We start from the raw sequence: 17,585 nt of genomic DNA, 5'->3' as shown, positions 1-17,585 counted from the left end.
ATGGATTAAGGATCTAAATGTGTGATCTAAAATCATAAAACTCCTAGAAGAGAAGACAAGAGAATTTCTCTGACATCAGCCGGAGCAACATTTCTCCAGATATGTATCCTCAAGCAAGAAAAACAAAAGGAAAAATAAACTACTGGAACTACACCAGAATAAAAAGCTCTCGCACAGTGAAGAAACTATCAACAAAACAAAAAGAAAACCTACTGAATGGGAGAAGACAATTGCAAACAATCTATCTGGTAAGAGACTAATATCAAAATATATAAAGAATTTATACAACTAAATATCAAATAAAAAAAAATCCAGTTTAAAACTGGGCAGAGGACTTGAATAGACATTTTTCCAAAGATATACAGAGCTGTATATGCATGTGCCTTTGATATTATGTAAGTTTTTAAAATATCCATAGCTTTCTTTTTTTTTTTTTAAACGTTTATTTATTTTTGAGACAGAGAGAGACAGAGCATGAACGGGGGAGGGTCAGAGAGAGAGAGGGAGACACAGAATCAGAAACAGGCTCCAGGCTCTGAGCTGTCAGCACAGAGCCCGACGCGGGGCTTGAACTCACGAACTGCGAGATCATGACCTGAGCCGAAGTCGGACGCTTAACCGACTGAGCCACCCAGGCGCCCCAATATCCATAGCTTTCTTAACAGGTAACAGGGGGAGGCATTTTTATTTTCATTTAATAGGGAAAACACATGACACTCAAAGTCATGAATGGACTTAATCAGGTCACAAGGGGAGTACACAGTAGAGAAGAAATGCACCTGTAGCATTTGAATCTGTGTCTGGTGCTCTGTCTTCTATAAACTTTTGCCCCCAGAGCTCAGCAGTAATTTTTTTTTAACAGATTAGGGCTTGACTTTGAAAAAAAAAAAAAAAGGAAGTGTAATATCACATATTTTTCAAGTAACTGTCTCTTTAAATTGAACTTCTAAATCAAATTTGAGCTTGGAATCTTTACCGGAATTTGAAGGAATTTTGCTAACATAATTTTATGCATCTTTTATGGAAAAGACTAATTCATAACAGTAAATCAATTGTTTTATTTCATAAAACAATTTTTAAAAATTTTAAAACTTAGGTAACTAAAGATCAATTGTGAGTGTTTTAGTTAATCATAATAGATGACTGATTCTTGGGGTAACCACATTCCTTGTACCATATAAATATCTTATAGGACACAGAGTAAATCTCATTGCTGTATTCTGTGATGGTCTAAAAATGGTTTAAAAGGCTCTGGTAGTCCTGATTCCCTGGAACTCCATTAATTTTTAATAAAGATCATTAGCTTCAGTATAGACTTGTGTCGTGTCTCTGATACTTTCATGTAAATACATTCTCCCCAAAAACTAGATTTAAAATGTATATCTTGATTTGGAGGTTAAAAATGTATTCATGATAAACCTATAAGGTTTTGTGAAAGTGTCAGTATGCTTTATTGGCAAAGGCATGCTACCAAGAGCATGGGGTATTGTGTAATCAGTGTCAGCTTTAGTGACAGAGAAGGCTGTATTTGTCTAAATGCTGTCAACACTAACAATATCATTCAGTAGAATCCTGTTGTAAACATGACTCATAATCTATAAAAGAGATCACCAGAGCCACCCAGTTGTTCTCAATAAGACTGAGCATATTCACAATTTCTAAATGTGGCTTCAAATAAAATTGAACACATTTGTCTAAGTGTAACTGGAAGAATGTGATGAACATTGTTGAGGTGAATATCTGAGAGGGACAGTTTCTGTTTCCTGGTAATTTTTTTTTTTTTAATCTGAGAAGGGAGATACAGGAAGGAGGAAGTGATTTAGGCCCTGATTTTATTCCATTAACCAAACAAAACTTAATATTTCACAGAGTCCTGCACATACAGGGCAAGTGACAAATACTGACTGAATGAATGAATCCATTGAAATGAATCTTATGAGTAATTTTGCTTTATATAAGTTATAAAAATAAATGGCAGCTCCAGTTGAAACATAATTACATAAGGTAATGCTTGTTAAAACAAAAAAAGAAAAAGAAAAAAAAGGAAACGGCCAAAGTAGAAAATTTGACTTGTTTTATACTCTAAAAATATAAGCCCCACCCACATATATCTCAATATTCAGTGGTTACTGTAGTTGATTCGGACTTTCCAAATACAAAGGAAATTAAATCTCATTGTTTATTTGGAATAAAATAATTAGCTATAGATCAATCTCAGCTTATTTCATATCCTTTATGTTAACAGAAGCACATACAACTGATACCTTATTTAAATTGTATTTTTAAATGAAAAATTGCATATTTAATGTCTTACTTTTGGTTGTAGACATACTAGTTACCATAAGTGGCTTATATTCTAAATATATGATTTAGAGAATTCCATTTTACCATACAGGGTAATAGAAATCTTTAAAGCATGAATCATTTTATGCAAGTTTTATTCTTAAATCTTATCTTCTTACAATACTATAGAAAGTCATCGGAAGTAAATTTGACACAGTGCTATGCTTGAATACTCCTTTGAAAGACCCTAGCTTTTGAATAAAGGAAGAAAATATAAGAAGAAAGTTCAATATTTCTAGAATAAGAGAATACATTTTTTTTAAGGTCACAAGGAGAAAAATTGAAAGCCTTTAACTTTAATGGGCTCATGATGGGCATAGTAATAAAAAGGCTTTATCAAGATTAAAAAAAAAAAGTGATGTGGACAGCCTTGAGTGTATCCCGTGAGTTTCCAGAGAGACAAAGTAGAGTCAATCCATCTAAGTCTTTATGGTGCCTGCTCAGTGATCTGCCTCCATCTTCCTCAGATGAACATGGGCCCTGGCTAGGGAAGCAGTTCCTAATCTTCCCCTCTCCAGATCTCTTAGGGATACCTTAAAGAAATCCACTTGGAATCTTCCTTCTGCCCCTGGCAAGTAAGAACATTTTTAAAAACCTGCAAATGCAGCACTATTCCATCTGAGATAAATTATATCTATGCCTGTTTATATACGCCTGGCTTACCAAACCCAGCCTGTTTTATCAGTGCTGCAAAGAGCTATATTCATTTGGGAACCACACACTCTAGCCTGTATTCCAGAACAGGTCACATTAATGATTATGAGATCATTTTGGTGAAATGATTTATGTAGACCCACAATATTAAACTATAGAAGTCTTCTGAAAATGAATTATTTGTTTCATCTGTTTTTCTAAAAAGAGTATTACCATTTGTAACTGTGCACATTGGGATGAAAGACTTGCTATTATTTTGTTGATAGTCTATTGTGTTACCGTTTCATCAATATATCAAATCATAAAATTGATATAGTAGTCCTTGGAATCCAAAGGTCAGGAAAGAAGTGGTTTTCTAAATTGAATATGGATCTTGACTATATCAAAAGCTCATCTGACTCTAAAACATTTCCCCCCAAATTGATAATGATCTTTAAAACAGCTATATGTTCGAATGAATTATGACATACAAGTTAAAAATTACAACAAATTCATAGTCATGGGATGAGTACAATGTTGTAAAATAGCATATAATAAAAATTTAAAATAGGCATGATCTCCAGCCATCCAAAAGTTGAATACTTTAGATATGTGTGTGAAATAAAATAATAGATCTATGTAAATGATACTAAAAAAAAGATTGATGTTGGAGATAATGAGAGAGTGAAAGACTGAGCTCAAAATCTATGTATTTCAAAGTTTCTGTGCTTTGAAGAGATCATGATGGGGGATCATACCCTTTGGACTTGAGAGGGATGATTATTATTTAAGGTTTGACTTGAAGGTGAATTTATGGCATATGAATAGCAACTCTATGCTCTCAGTAGAGGTTATGATGTCAGTTTCCTTCACAACTCTTCCTTAGGATAGTCATTTCAGTATGTTTTTCTTCTCTACACTGTCCCACTTCTTTACATGACCCCAAACATAAATGAGGCCTCCTTCTTTCTGACCATAGCAGAGAAGAACACTGGCTGGACCCTAATCCGAATTCCCTCTGTCCTGAAACATTGCATGAGTTATATTCTAACATAATACTTTTTTTCTAATATAGAAATATTTCAATGACCAGAGTTTATTTAGTAAGTTAGTTCAGCATTTATTCAATACAGATGCATTCACAGGCATAGTCACTGATTATATGCACATCCTTAATCTTTTAGCACACTAATTTTGCATTGGGATATATATGTTCATCCTAGCTGTCTTATTAAATGTTCCCAAATACCCTGCAATGGATCTGTGGGAAGGCTAAACAGTATTTCCCAACTACATCTCCTATATAGGATCCAGAACAGAGTGTAAAGTTTTCAAATTGAGTGTTCTTTCCACTATAAATATAGTTCATATTCTGAAGATACCTCTTTATACCTAAAGTGTTCTTTATGTTAAATTCATTCTAGAAACCTGTCTTACCTTCTAAAAAAGATAGGTTTAATTATTTCCTAAAGTAGTCATTATTATATGACCTATCAAATGTTTTTAGCCTCTTAGTGACTAAGATTCTGTATAACTTATCCTATGAATCAGAATTGTGAATCTAACATCAAATATTTGCTAAGAATACTCATGCTACTTTGCATGGAACAAACAATGCCAATGTTATTCAATGGCACATATCTAAAAATTGAAGAATTATATCAAAGGCAAGAAAAGGCTTTTGTTAAGTTTTTATTTAAATTCTAGTTAGTTGACATACGGTGTAATATTAGTTTTCAGTGTATAATATAGTGATTTGACACTTTCATACCACACCTGGTGCTCATTACTACAAGTGCACTCCTTAATCCCCATCACCTATTTAACCCAACTCCCCACTCACCTCCCCTCTGGAAACCATCAGTTTATTCTCTGTAGTTAAGAGTCTGTTTCTTGGCTTGCCTCTCTTTTTCCCTATGTTTGGTATTTACCCAAAGAATACAAAATACTAATTCAAAATGATACACGCACCCCAATGTTTAGAGCAGCATTACCTACAATAGCCAAACTATGGAAACAGCTCAAGTTTCCATGGACTGATAAATGGATACAGAAGATGTGGTATATATATACAATGGAATATTACTCACCCATAAAAAGAATGAAATCTTACCATTTACAACACTGTGGACAGAGCTTGTGAGTATTATGCTAAATGAAATAAGTCCATCACAGAAATACAAATACCATATGATTTCACTCATATGTGGAATTTAATAAATATATATATATATTTAAGAAACAAATACATATATATGTATGTATGTATAGATATATACTCATTTTCTTACAATATAGTTATTGAAAATCATGAATTTGGTTGAGGTAGCCATAAATAATGTCCCAGAATAGCTCATTGAGAAAGAGATAATGAAAGAGATTGAAAAAATCAAATCTTTAGACTCCACATTTCAAAAAATTATTGCATTCTTGACTATTATATTCTCCTGTCCTACTCAAATATTTTCTGTTTTGCACATTGAGAATCATCTTTTTTTTTATTACTCCTGAAAAGGATGTGTTACAAATGTGAATAAAAAAAATAGTGAGACAGCATGAAAACAGAGAGCTACAGCCATGTATATATACTATATATATGTATATGTATACTATCTATATGTATATATTCTATATGTATATGTATATGTATATGTACATGTATACTACTGTACATATAGTACATACTGTACATGTATGTATATATACTATATGTATATGTATATGTACATGTATATGTATAGTATATGTATATATACTATATATATGTATATGTATACGTATACTATATATATGTATATATACTATATGTATATGTATATGTATATGTATACTATATATATGTATATATACTATATATATATGTAGTTCAACTTCTCTGTGTCTTAAATTAAACTTGGAAAAGCCCAAGGTGTTAATTGTATTGACTATATTTACATAGAGCCGTCAGGTGCCTTAAACAAAAGACTGTTCCTTTGCGTCGCCACTCCCATCGATCAGTTAATCAAGCAGACCTGGAGAGAGCAGCTCACCCATGTTTGGCAGCACTGGGGGGATGTAGACAACAATAAACTATTGTGACAGGCATAAAAATGATGCTTGATTTGTTTGCAAGTGACGATATTAGAGGAAACGGAGCACCGTGAGTGTGTAGAAGCTATGCCAGTAACACTGTAAGTAAAATCGTAAATGCTCAGTTAACAGAAAATGTCATATATAAGACATCAGGTATTTTTTCACAGAATGAATGAATGATGCTTCAAGAATATGAAATAAGTGACAGTTGTGGGCCCTACTATATACGACACATATTTTAAAAATTACATGTATAAGATGAATATAATTTAATAACATATATATTTTTTTCTAAAAGCTGTTTATATGGCATGTTTGCATTTACTTTCATTTTCTGAAGTTTGCCTGTACAACTTCTGCACTGAAAAGGATTGAGACCATAAAGCCCTCATCTCTTAATACTTATGCTACTTCTTGGATGAACGCTTCACAAACTAAGAAAGACAGTCTCTCCTGTGAGTCTTTTGCAAGCGTGGATGTGCCAATGGCAAAGCCTTTCTGTCAGTACATTTTGGTGGACTCATAGGTCTGTGCATGTATTTGTGTACCTAAATATCCCCACTAGGAAGGGCTTTTATTTTTTTTTCTCACAAGACTATCCCATGGGTCTTGTTGCCACATAACTATTTTTTTTTAATAATTCTCACTCTGGGAAACTCCTTAGTTATCAGATTCAAAGGAAAAATTAGGAAACATGTTAATTTTAGAAAAACATAAGACAGATGACTAAGGTGGGGAAATGCGGTGAGAAAAATAAAAAAGTTGAAGAAACATTAAGGGTCAAGAAATACAAAGAGAAGAAACAGTGACTGTTGTAGGTTGTTATAAGTAATAAAATAATTGGTATTAAATACATAAAAATGACTAAAAATGGCTAAAAATTAAGCTGTGTATATTTTGGGAAATAGCAAAGTTGGAAATATTTCAAAAGATGTGTGAGGTTGGCCAGGTGGCTGGTGATTGGAAAGACAATTCCTCTTCAGGAAAAAGTCCCTACTCCATGTATCTCTAGAAGGTTGAAACCTGCTTGTATATGTCAGATGAACAAACATGAGGCAAAAGAATGTCCTTATTTCTCTACATATTAACAACAAGTTTCTGTGGAATATTCTGAAAGATATTGAAAAGATGGAAGCAAGAAAAACGTTGCCTGAAGAGTGGGAAAAATGAGACACCTCTGGAATAAAAACAGTAGTTTAAATCTCCTATGGCACAGTTTTTAATGAAGAATGTGTAATATTTAATTTTGAGTTTCAAGTTAATTCTTTTTCGCATCGATCATAATTATCTTTCACATACCCTCAACCTTCAGAAAATATCTGGACCACCCCGAATTCCTGTATTAGTAGCATTTGGGGCAACAAAGGAATGAGGACTCTGTTTCCCTGCAGAGCTAAAATTAGGAGTTAGGACCTGGTAAGCAGGGGGGAAGCTTCCACCCCACCTTTTTCTTTTTTCTTTTTCTTTTTCTTTTTCTTTTTCTTTTTCTTTTTCTTTTTCTTTTTCTTTTCCTTTTCCTTTTCCTTTTCCTTTTTTCTTTCTTTTCTTTTCTTTTCTCTTCTCTTCTTTTCTTCATCTCAGGAAAATTCAGAATACTGAGGAGAATACTTTTCTTCCCACACTACTCTGAGATAGGAGTTTGAGCCATTTATTTGTATTTTAAAGGAAGGATTTATGCCATAAAGTTAAAAGAGTTAGACACTTACAGCAAAAGAAAAAGAAAAAAAATGAGAGAAAAATAGAACAAAAATATTCTTAAAATCACAATTTCATTATTCTTTTCTGATTCAGATATACAACCTGTCTAAATTCAATATATGAAAGACAGGGAATATTCTGAAACATGAAATAATTATGGTAATAAATAAAATTAAAGTACTTATTAGAAACTGGTGTTATTTTGGAAACCACCTTCAAATCATATTGCATTCCTATAAAAATAGTGCTTTCTTCTAGAGATCACACAGTTCACTAATCATTACAGAAGACACAAACATGAGTAATGGGAGTTCTCAAAGAGTTTGCATTCCAAGAATTTGTTTCTCAATTATATACATAGAAAACTTTTTTTTTCCTTTCTTGGTGATAGTTTCTTGGCGACCCTGCAACTTTCTAATGATTTTTTTCTTTATTTTGATGCCCAAAACACTTAGTTTTCTCAGAGAAGTTACATTTTATGTCCATCATTTGAGAAAATACTAAATTAGAATGCTACACAAATGACAGAAATGGAAAAATTAAAAAAAAAAAGATGTCTATAGAAGACCAGAGATGAGAAAATTCTACACAACATAATAAAAAATAATACTAATGTTAAAAATTCAAAATTTGCGACAAGAGTAATACAAGAAATGTTAAAGGTGTTAAAAGGACTTTTTAAGCTGAAAAGAAAGGGCACTTATTAGCAAAACAAAACAAACAAACAAAATATATATTTATATATGAAAGACCAAATCTCACTGGAGAGGTGAATATGTAGTAAAGGTAGTGGATTAATCATTTATAAAGCTACTATTAAGGTTAAAAGACAAAAGTAGTAAAAATAATTACAACTACAAATATTACTTAAGGGATACACAAGATAAAAAGGTATAAAATGTGACATCAGAAACAAGCTGGCAGTGTGGAGGAGTTAAAAGCACAGTTTGGGAATCCAATGACACTTAAGTCGTTCTCTATTTAAAATAGACTGTTATAGGCCTAAGCTGTTATATGTAAACCGGATTGTAACCACAAAACAAAATCCTATAGAAGCTACACAAAGATAAATAGGAATTAAAGCATACTACAAAAGAAAGCCAACAAACCAAAGACGGTTGCAAGAATAGAAAGGAACTATGACATAACCCAAAAACAATTAACTGAATAGGTAAAAGTATACATCGATCAATAATTACTTTAGATATAAATTGACTAAATTCTCCAATCAAAAGACACAATGTGGCTGAGTGGATAAACACAGATGCAGACACACACACACACACACACACACACACACACACACACACACACACCAAGACCCATCTATACCCTGGCTACAAGGGATGTAAGGACACAAACTGAAAGTGGAGGAGTAGAAAAAGATAGTCCATGCAAATGGAAACCAAAAGGAAGTTGGGGTAACTATATTCACATAAGAGAAAATAGATTTTAAAACACAAACTGCAATTAGAAACAATGAAGGACATGATGTAATGATAAAAGGGTCAATCCAACAAGGGAAGGTGACATTTGTAAATATTTGTGCACCCAACATATAAGAGAACATATGGAGAACCAACAAATATAAAGCAAATACTAACAGACCTAAAGGGAGAAATAGAAAACAATACAATAATAGTAGAGGACCTTAACACCCCATTTACATCAATGGATGGATCATCTAGACAGAAAATCAGTAAGGAAACATTAGCCTTAAATAACCCATTAGTCAAGATGGATGTAACGGATATACACAGAACATTTCATCCAACAGAATATATATTTTTCTCACGTGCACATGTAACATGCTCCAGGATAGATATATTAGACCAGAAACAAGCCGAAAGAAATTTAAGAGGATGAAATTCTCATTAAGTATATTTCCAACCACAATGATATGAAACTAGTAACCAATTATAAGAAAACTGAAAAAAAAGCACAGATCTGTGGAGATTAAATGACATAATATTCAGTACTCAGTAAGAAATCAAAGCAGAGATTTAAAAATACCTTGAGAACAACAAAATGGAAATACAAAATACCGAAATTTATGGTATACAGCAAAAGTAGTTTTAAAAAGAAGCTCATAAAGAAAATGCTTACTTCAATAAAAAGATAAACTTCAGACAAACAAACAAACAAACAAAAAACACCTAACTTTATACCTCAAGGAACTAGAACAAGAACAAAGCCCAAAGATAGGAGAAAGAAGAAAATAACAACGGTCAGAAGAGAAAAAAAATAGACACTAAAAATAGAAAAAAAAATCAGTGAAACTAAGAGCTGGATGAGAAATGAAAAAAGGAGGTGTTACAACTTGATGACACAGAAATACTAATGATCATAAAGACTACTATAAAAATTATATGCCAAAAAATTGACAACCTAGATGAATAAATTTGTAGAAACATACAATCTACCAAGCCTGGATCATGAAGAAATAGAAAATGTGAACAGGTCAATTTCTACTAAAAAGGCTGAATGAGTAATCAAAAACCTCCTAACAAAAGTCCAGCACCAGACGTCTTCACTGAAAAGTCCACCAAAAATTCAAAGAAGATTTAATACCAATCTTTCTCAAACTCTTCTCCAAAAACTAAAGAGAGAATGCTTCCAAACTCATTTTACACCCGCATTATCCTTGGACAAGGACCTCATTAGAAAAGAAAATTATAGGCCAATATCCCTAAAGAATATAGATGCAAAAATCCTCAAGGAAATATTAGCAAACCAAATTTAGCCAGACATTAAAAAAGAATCACACACCATGATCGGTGGGATTTATTTCAGGAACGGCAGGATGGTTCAACATCTACAAATCAATTGGATGCACTATAGTAACAAAATGAAAAATAAAAATCATATGACCCTCTTAATAGATGCAGAAATAGCATTTAACAAAATTCCACTTTGATTTATGGTTAAAAACTCAACAAAGTAGACATGGAGGGAACATACCTCAACATAAAAAATGCCACATATGACAAAACCACAGCTAACATCACATTTGTTACAAGGTGGAAGAGGGTCAGTAATCTATCTTCCAGATTGAGAAGCCACTTTATTATAAAAAACAAACAAACAAACAAACAAACAAACAAAACCAAGCAAGCCACTCCATACCATTTACAGAGTTTTATTCAAGGTGACTTGCTGATGGGCAATTAAGTGAGCCGACAGATGATTCCGAGCGCTACCCAGCCATATTCAGTTCCTATCTGGATCTTAATCCCCAGCCTTTATGGAATGAGGGGCATGGTGGTGAGATCACAGGGCAGTTCACTAAAGCTGCACCATCTGTATGCGAGAGGGTAGCTCTACCAGTAACCTCACGGGGCAGCATCTGTGGGCCAGAGTGGAGAAAAGGACACAGGGTCTAAGATAGAGTCTGTGTGGTCAGGACTCCTACACTCCACCCCCAACATCGTTACGGCCACAATTGATTTCTCATTTTGTCATTGCCACAAGCCCCAGCCAAATCTACATCTAATTCACATCTCACATCTATTATTAATACCCTCAGGACCTGTACTTTTTTTCCTTGCCTTTGAGAAAGCCTCTCGTTGGTTAGCATGCCAATTCTATTAGCTTCCCATCTTTTTGTTGTTGTTTTGTTTTGTTTTAAAGAAATATAAAACTATTGGCCATGGTCTACCGGTATTTACAATAAAGTAAATAGTATACAGCTGGGTAATATTCTGATTACAAACTTACTGTTTTTCCTGGTTTCTGCTGAACGAGTAACTCAAATACTGAGAAGATTAAGCTGACAATAAGGTATGTATTGGGGTAAAGAAAAAACATGAAGGCCAAGAGTTTAGATCACAGAGGTCTGTCCCCCCATTTATTTTTTAATTTACTTTTTAAAATTTTTTTAATGTTTATTTATTTTTGGGAGAGAGACAGAGACAGAGAGTGAGTGAGGGAAGGGCAGAGGGAGAGGGAGACACAGAATCTGAAACAGGCTCCAGGCTCTAAACTGTCAGCACAGAGCCCAATGCGGGGCTTGAACCCACAAGCAGTGAAATCATGACCTGAGCTGAAGTTGGAGGCTTAACCCACTGAGCCATCCAGGTGCTCTTTGTCCCCCCATTTATTCCAGCAGGTGCTAAATTGCCAGCATCTCTCTCTGACCATCTGATTATGATCAGGTTTCCATGAACAAGTCTTCGACATTCCATGCATCATGACCTTCTTTTAGTCAATGCAGCACAGGGATTTCAACTTCTTGAAAAGGAATGGTTGACTAGAAAGAACCTTTAAATGTCCATTTAACTAAGTTTTGCTTACCTACTTAAAACACACCAGGACTTGTCTAGTTTTCTCATTTAGGTGGGGAGATTGTTGGTAGTGACAAAATTTTCCTTTCGGGGATCTTGCCAACAAACTTGCATTTGTGTGACTGTAGACATGATTTCCGATATGGCTGCTTTCAAATTTCCAATTTTAATTGCTTACCTCATATTTAAATTGCCCAATTAATTGCAAAATTTGAAAGGTTAAGGCTTCAGGAAAAATTTCAGTGTAAGTGATATATTTCTTAGGTTGCCGAAAATGATGGCGTCCCAGAAACATGGAATTATCCATGGTTATAAAATGCTGTTTTTATTTTGGGGAATGTTAAAAGAAAAGAAAAAAAGAAAACCATTTATGTATATGTTTTAAGTATACACACAAAAACCCCCCAAATAAACAAGAAACACAAAACGGTCCTCAGGCATATAGGAGTTAAAGACAAATTCTGATTAACAACTATGAAGGCTTGTTCAATTTTTAGAAAAATATTTAGAAAAGGTGTTCTCTAAAGCAGGGGAATAATATCTGGTCTCAAATATTATTTTCTGATAAAGGAAGCAACTACAGAAAGCTTTTATTTGTTCAAAGTAACCAGTGCTATAGATGCAAAAACCCCCAACAACTCCCCCAATACTATTTCAAAACAAACATATCTAACTTGATTTTTCATTTGAATGTTATCTATTCACACTAATAAATCAAAAAAACAATACCCAGATTACCTATATAATATATACATATATATATACATATACATATATATACATATACATATATACATATACATATGTATACATATGTACATATACATATACATATATATATATATATATTATATATATTCATACATAAAAAGCAACACAAACAATTACTGAACCTCATCCTCTGGACAAGAATGCCAAGTTAGTCTCTCTTCACAAAAAAGCAATTACAATCGGAGGACACTTCGTATTTGCCTCTTTCGCCACCACCGTGCCTCATCTGAATCTTTCCACTTCATGAGAAACATTAACTCTCCACTGCTGTCTGTGCACCAATTATTCGTTCAGGATCAAGACCTCTGGCAGAACCTCTTGGTTTATCAGTAGCATCTCTTTTCTTCTTGGATTTGCTATCATCAGATTCACCGTCAGATAACGATTTTCTTTTTGCACCATCTTTTTCTTCAGCAGCTTTTTGAGAATTAAGAAATGCTTCCATTAACTCTGAACAATCTAAATTTTCTTCAGGTTCCCAAGTACTGTCAGCATCTGTAAATCCCTTCCACTTCAGGAAATACTCCACCTTTCCATTCACTACACGTCAGTCAGTACTTTTTTCACCACGAATTCATCAGGCTCTACCTTTTCTACTTTTTTTACTCTTTCCATTCTGCCTCTTCCCCATTTTTTTTTTTTTTTGCAATGTAGTTTTATTGGAGGCCATTTTTTTATTGCAGACTTGAAGAGCTATTATTCACCACCTCCAAGCTGCTCCAGGTCCCAGGGTCTCAGCTTTCCATCTCAACCGAGGAATATGAGGGTCTTAATATCTTGTCTGATGGGCAATATAAGGTCTCCCACAATCCTATTAAACCAAAAACGCCTGTAATTCCTTTACCATTTTAGGGACTGGGAAGGCTTGCATTTCAATCCATGACAGCCTTAGGCATCACTTTTGTACTATCTGATCAGATAATGCCCAGAAACTTTACTGATTGGCCTGGACCATGGAACTTGTTGGTATTTACCTCCCAACAATGTGACTTTAAGTCACGTTACAGTCACTCCTGTAATGGCACAGCTGCTGAGACAGAAAGGATGAATCATCCCAAGTTATGCAACCTGAATTCATTTGCCATTGTAGTTTAGATCAAGATCCTGTAGAACATCTACGCCTGGAATATACTAAGGAATGGGAGAAATATGCACTAGAAAACAGTGGGGAGGAAGCCTGGTGATCTGTAGGTAGAGACTAGTTCCTCAGACCTTAATAATTTGTCCCCTGCCACCATGAATAGACTTTATTTCTCCCTATGCACACACAGATAGCTGTGCATTCAGCTCTAGTATCTAGTAGGGTTACTTCAGTCTGTTAGTGCAAGACTAATAAATAGTTAATTCCACATGGGACCTCTGGTTGCCCCCAACTGCACGCACTAGAGGACAACACTGGGCCTAATCCCTATTCTCTAGGGGTCTGGGGTATCTACCCTTGAAATTCCTCCATTAGTGGAAGAGTAATTTGGTGACACATCTGGGTTTTTTGAGCCTTCCTTCAAGGGAGTAAACAAACTGCTTTCCTTTGGGCAACTCCTTCCATAGGTTTAGAAAGACCAGACTGGGTTGTCTGTTTATATTTTCTTTTGAGGTCCAAGATAGCATTAGATCTTGCCACCACGTTTCACAAGAGACCTTGATGGGCCCCATCGTCACCATTTTATCATCAGTAAAGTCATTTGTTTTTCAATTATTTCCCTCATTATGGATTCTCTCCATTTCAGTGGAAGTTAGTCACCATAGCTCCTACTGTAACAATGGGCCCATTAACCATAGGGGCAAGATACTGAAGTCCTGTACCATGCCCCTGGGGCTCACTTTAAGATAGAGTCTTCCATACTAGAGGAAAACAATTCTTTGTCTAGGCTTCTAGAATTCGGAGTGCAAATGGCATGTTTCATTGCCATTTGTTTGTGGTTTTTTTTTTTTATGTTTATTTATTTTTGAGCCAGACACAGATCACGAGCTAGACACAGAGGAACAGAGAGAGAGGGAGATACAGAATCCAAAGCAGGCTACAGGTTCTGAGCTGTCAGCATAGAGCCCGACCCAGGGCTCAAACTCACAGACTGCGAGATCATGACCTGAGCCGAAGTCGGGCGCTCAACTGTCTGAGCCACCCAGGCGCCCCTCGTTCCTGTTGAAAGTATAATTTCTTTTAGTTCTTCCATAGAATTCCAGCGATACAGAGGGGAGAACACAGCCCCTTCACTAGGCCAGGTCATCTTGATGCTAGCATTTACCTAATCGATCAGATTAGCTAAGCACCTGCTATTCTCACCCATGCCTGGGGTATATAGTTTTTGTCACAAGGGAGGTCCGGCAGTGGCTGAGGCCGTTGTTAACATCTGAAATGCATTTAACATAACACCGTCTCCTGCAGTATCCAAGAGTGGTAACACACAAGCAGCCACCTCTTCTCTGCCCTTTTGCCTAAAGTGCCTGTTAGCTCCACCAATTCAGCTGCAGAATGTTCCCTCATTGTTTTCTGACTAGTAGGAACTTCTTCTCAGTTATTGCCAGGCTCGTGAGTGGGCTGGGTCTTTGTTTGAATCCAAATTCCTTCCTGGAAATCATTTTCTTCCTCTTGATAGGGAAAAAATCTGTTATAAGCTGGCCGACAGGACTCATAGGTGAATTCCAGCCCCTGCCTGAAGACTCCCCTTCCAGGTTCTTCTACCCACCCTGCTTGCCTCTGGGGCCAAACTGCTACTAATGAGGAATGTAGAAGTAACAGACTATAAGTTGTCCCCTCTGCTATGCTCCGGGCTCAGACCTCTGGAGAAGGATCTCCTCTGAGCCCACAGGTGTAAAATAAACCTCCTGCCTTCCAAGATCTCTGAGTGCCGCTTGGTTCTGCTGGGTGATCTAGACCAGTTTCCATAACACTCCATGATCATATCCTCATCAGAGGAGTCATTACCCCAGGGATCTCATGATTTCCGGTCCCAGTTCTCCTGAGATGTAATAGTTCTCTCTCTAGTGTGTGGTAACCTGTGCCCATACACCTTACATGCTATAATTTCTAACCGTTCCTCCTTCCTTTGAATTCTTTTGGACATGAGGTCTGTATTAGAGGAACATGCAGCTTGTATGTCCTTTCCAGAGCCAATGCTTCTTGGATCTGTTCCAATGCTCTCCTTACTCATAATTCCTTTTCTGTGGTGAATCTTAAGGCATGGGGCAATGGCCAAGCTGTGGTTGCAATAGCTTGATCAGTTTCCCTTCTCTACTGCCTTTTCCCTACTATTTTGAATAGAGTATCTAACAATCCCTTATGTGTTTGGGGGGTGCCATACTGGTCCTAAATGCCCAGAAATCCTGACCAAGATTCCCCACATGGAGGTGGCTGGCCAACCTGGTTTTTTCCCCTACATGTAAAGGGCTCCCAGGTGCCCCTCCCCGCCCCCCCTTGCTCACCCTGGGCATGACAAGGAGCTTTAGCCTGGCCTGGTCCTTTTACACATGCTTGTTTTCTTTTCCAGTATCTTGCTAAGTATGCAAATTATTACAAGTTGGAGGAGGGCCAGACTGAGAAGATAGTTTGATACCAAAAAACCAAGCAAGCCATTCCATAATACTATGCAGAGTTATATTCAGGGTAACTTACTGATGGGGCAATCAGGCAGTTAGATGACCCAGAGCAGCTACTCTCAGCCCCTATTCTCTGTTGCTACCTGGGCCTTAACCCCCAGTCCTTAAGGAATTATGGCCATGGTAGTGAGGTCACAGGGTAGTTACGTGAGTCTGTGCCATCTGTGGGTCAGAGGATCTCTATTACTTATCTAAAATGGCATCATCTATGCACCAGAAGGAGAAAACAAGATGGAAGGCCAAAGGTGAACTCAGTGTTGTCGGCACTTCTACAATACTCAACAGGAAAAAGCTACAACCTTTTCCTCTCATACTAGGAGCAAGACAGGGGTACCCACTCTCACCATTTTTATTCAGCATGGTACTAGAAGTCCTAACCAGGGCAATTATGCAAGAAGTAAAAGGCATCCAAATTGGAAAGGAAGAAGTAAAACTGTTACTATTTGCAGACGAAAAGCTGTTATACATAGGAAACCCTAAAGACTCCAACAAAATGGTTAGAACTAATAAAAGAATTCAGTAACGTTGCAGGATAGAAAATCAATATGCAAAAATCTGTTGCATCTCTATACTGTAATGACAAAGTCAGAAAGAAAAATTAGTAAAACAAACTCTTATAATTGCATCAAAAAAGAAGAAAATACTTAGGAATAAATTTAAGCAAGCAGGTAGAAGACCCATACACTAAAAACTGTAAGTAATTAGTGAAAAACATAGAAGGAACAAATGAATGGAAATACATTTCATGATATAGCTTAGAAGAATCAATATGTTAAACTAGACATCCTATCCAAAGGATGAATCTATAGATTCAGTGCAATCCCTACCAAAATTCCAGTGGCATTTTTCATAGAAATAGAACAGACAATTCTAAAGTTCATAAGACCCAAAATAACCAAAGCAATCTTTTAAAAAAATTTAAAGTTTATTTATTTTTGAAAGAGAGAGAGAGAGAGAGAGAGAGAGAGAGACTGATTAAAAACACAAGGCGGGGACTCAGAGAGAGAGGGAGACACAGAATCCTAACCACTCAGCACAGAGCCCAATGTGGGGCTCAAATCCATGAACCACAAGATAATGACCCGAGCCAAACTACATTATAAAGGTATAGTAACCAAAACAATATTGTAATGACATAAAAACAGACATATAGATTTGTGGAACAGAATAGGGAGCCTACAAATAAAT

The 17,585-nt window shown here is 35.7% G+C and overlaps 1 protein-coding gene and 1 pseudogene across 2 annotated transcripts in view; both read right to left on the bottom strand.

Annotated features, from left to right (window-relative positions):
• The window catches only part of CDH18 (cadherin 18), a 343,377-nt gene that overhangs the window by 201,845 nt on the left and 123,947 nt on the right, over positions 1-17,585 (bottom strand). The gene's annotated exons all lie outside the window — the stretch shown is intronic.
• On the bottom strand, positions 12,914-13,470 carry LOC124507932 (chromobox protein homolog 3-like; annotated as a pseudogene).

The sequence above is a fragment of the Lynx rufus genome, unplaced genomic scaffold, assembly GCF_022079265.1.
Source record: "Lynx rufus isolate CCGP_SWC_20201006 ecotype Redwood Valley unplaced genomic scaffold, mLynRuf1.p SCAF_1, whole genome shotgun sequence".
NCBI lineage: Eukaryota > Metazoa > Chordata > Mammalia > Carnivora > Felidae > Lynx > Lynx rufus.
This window is presented reverse-complemented; position numbering and strand designations above follow the sequence as displayed.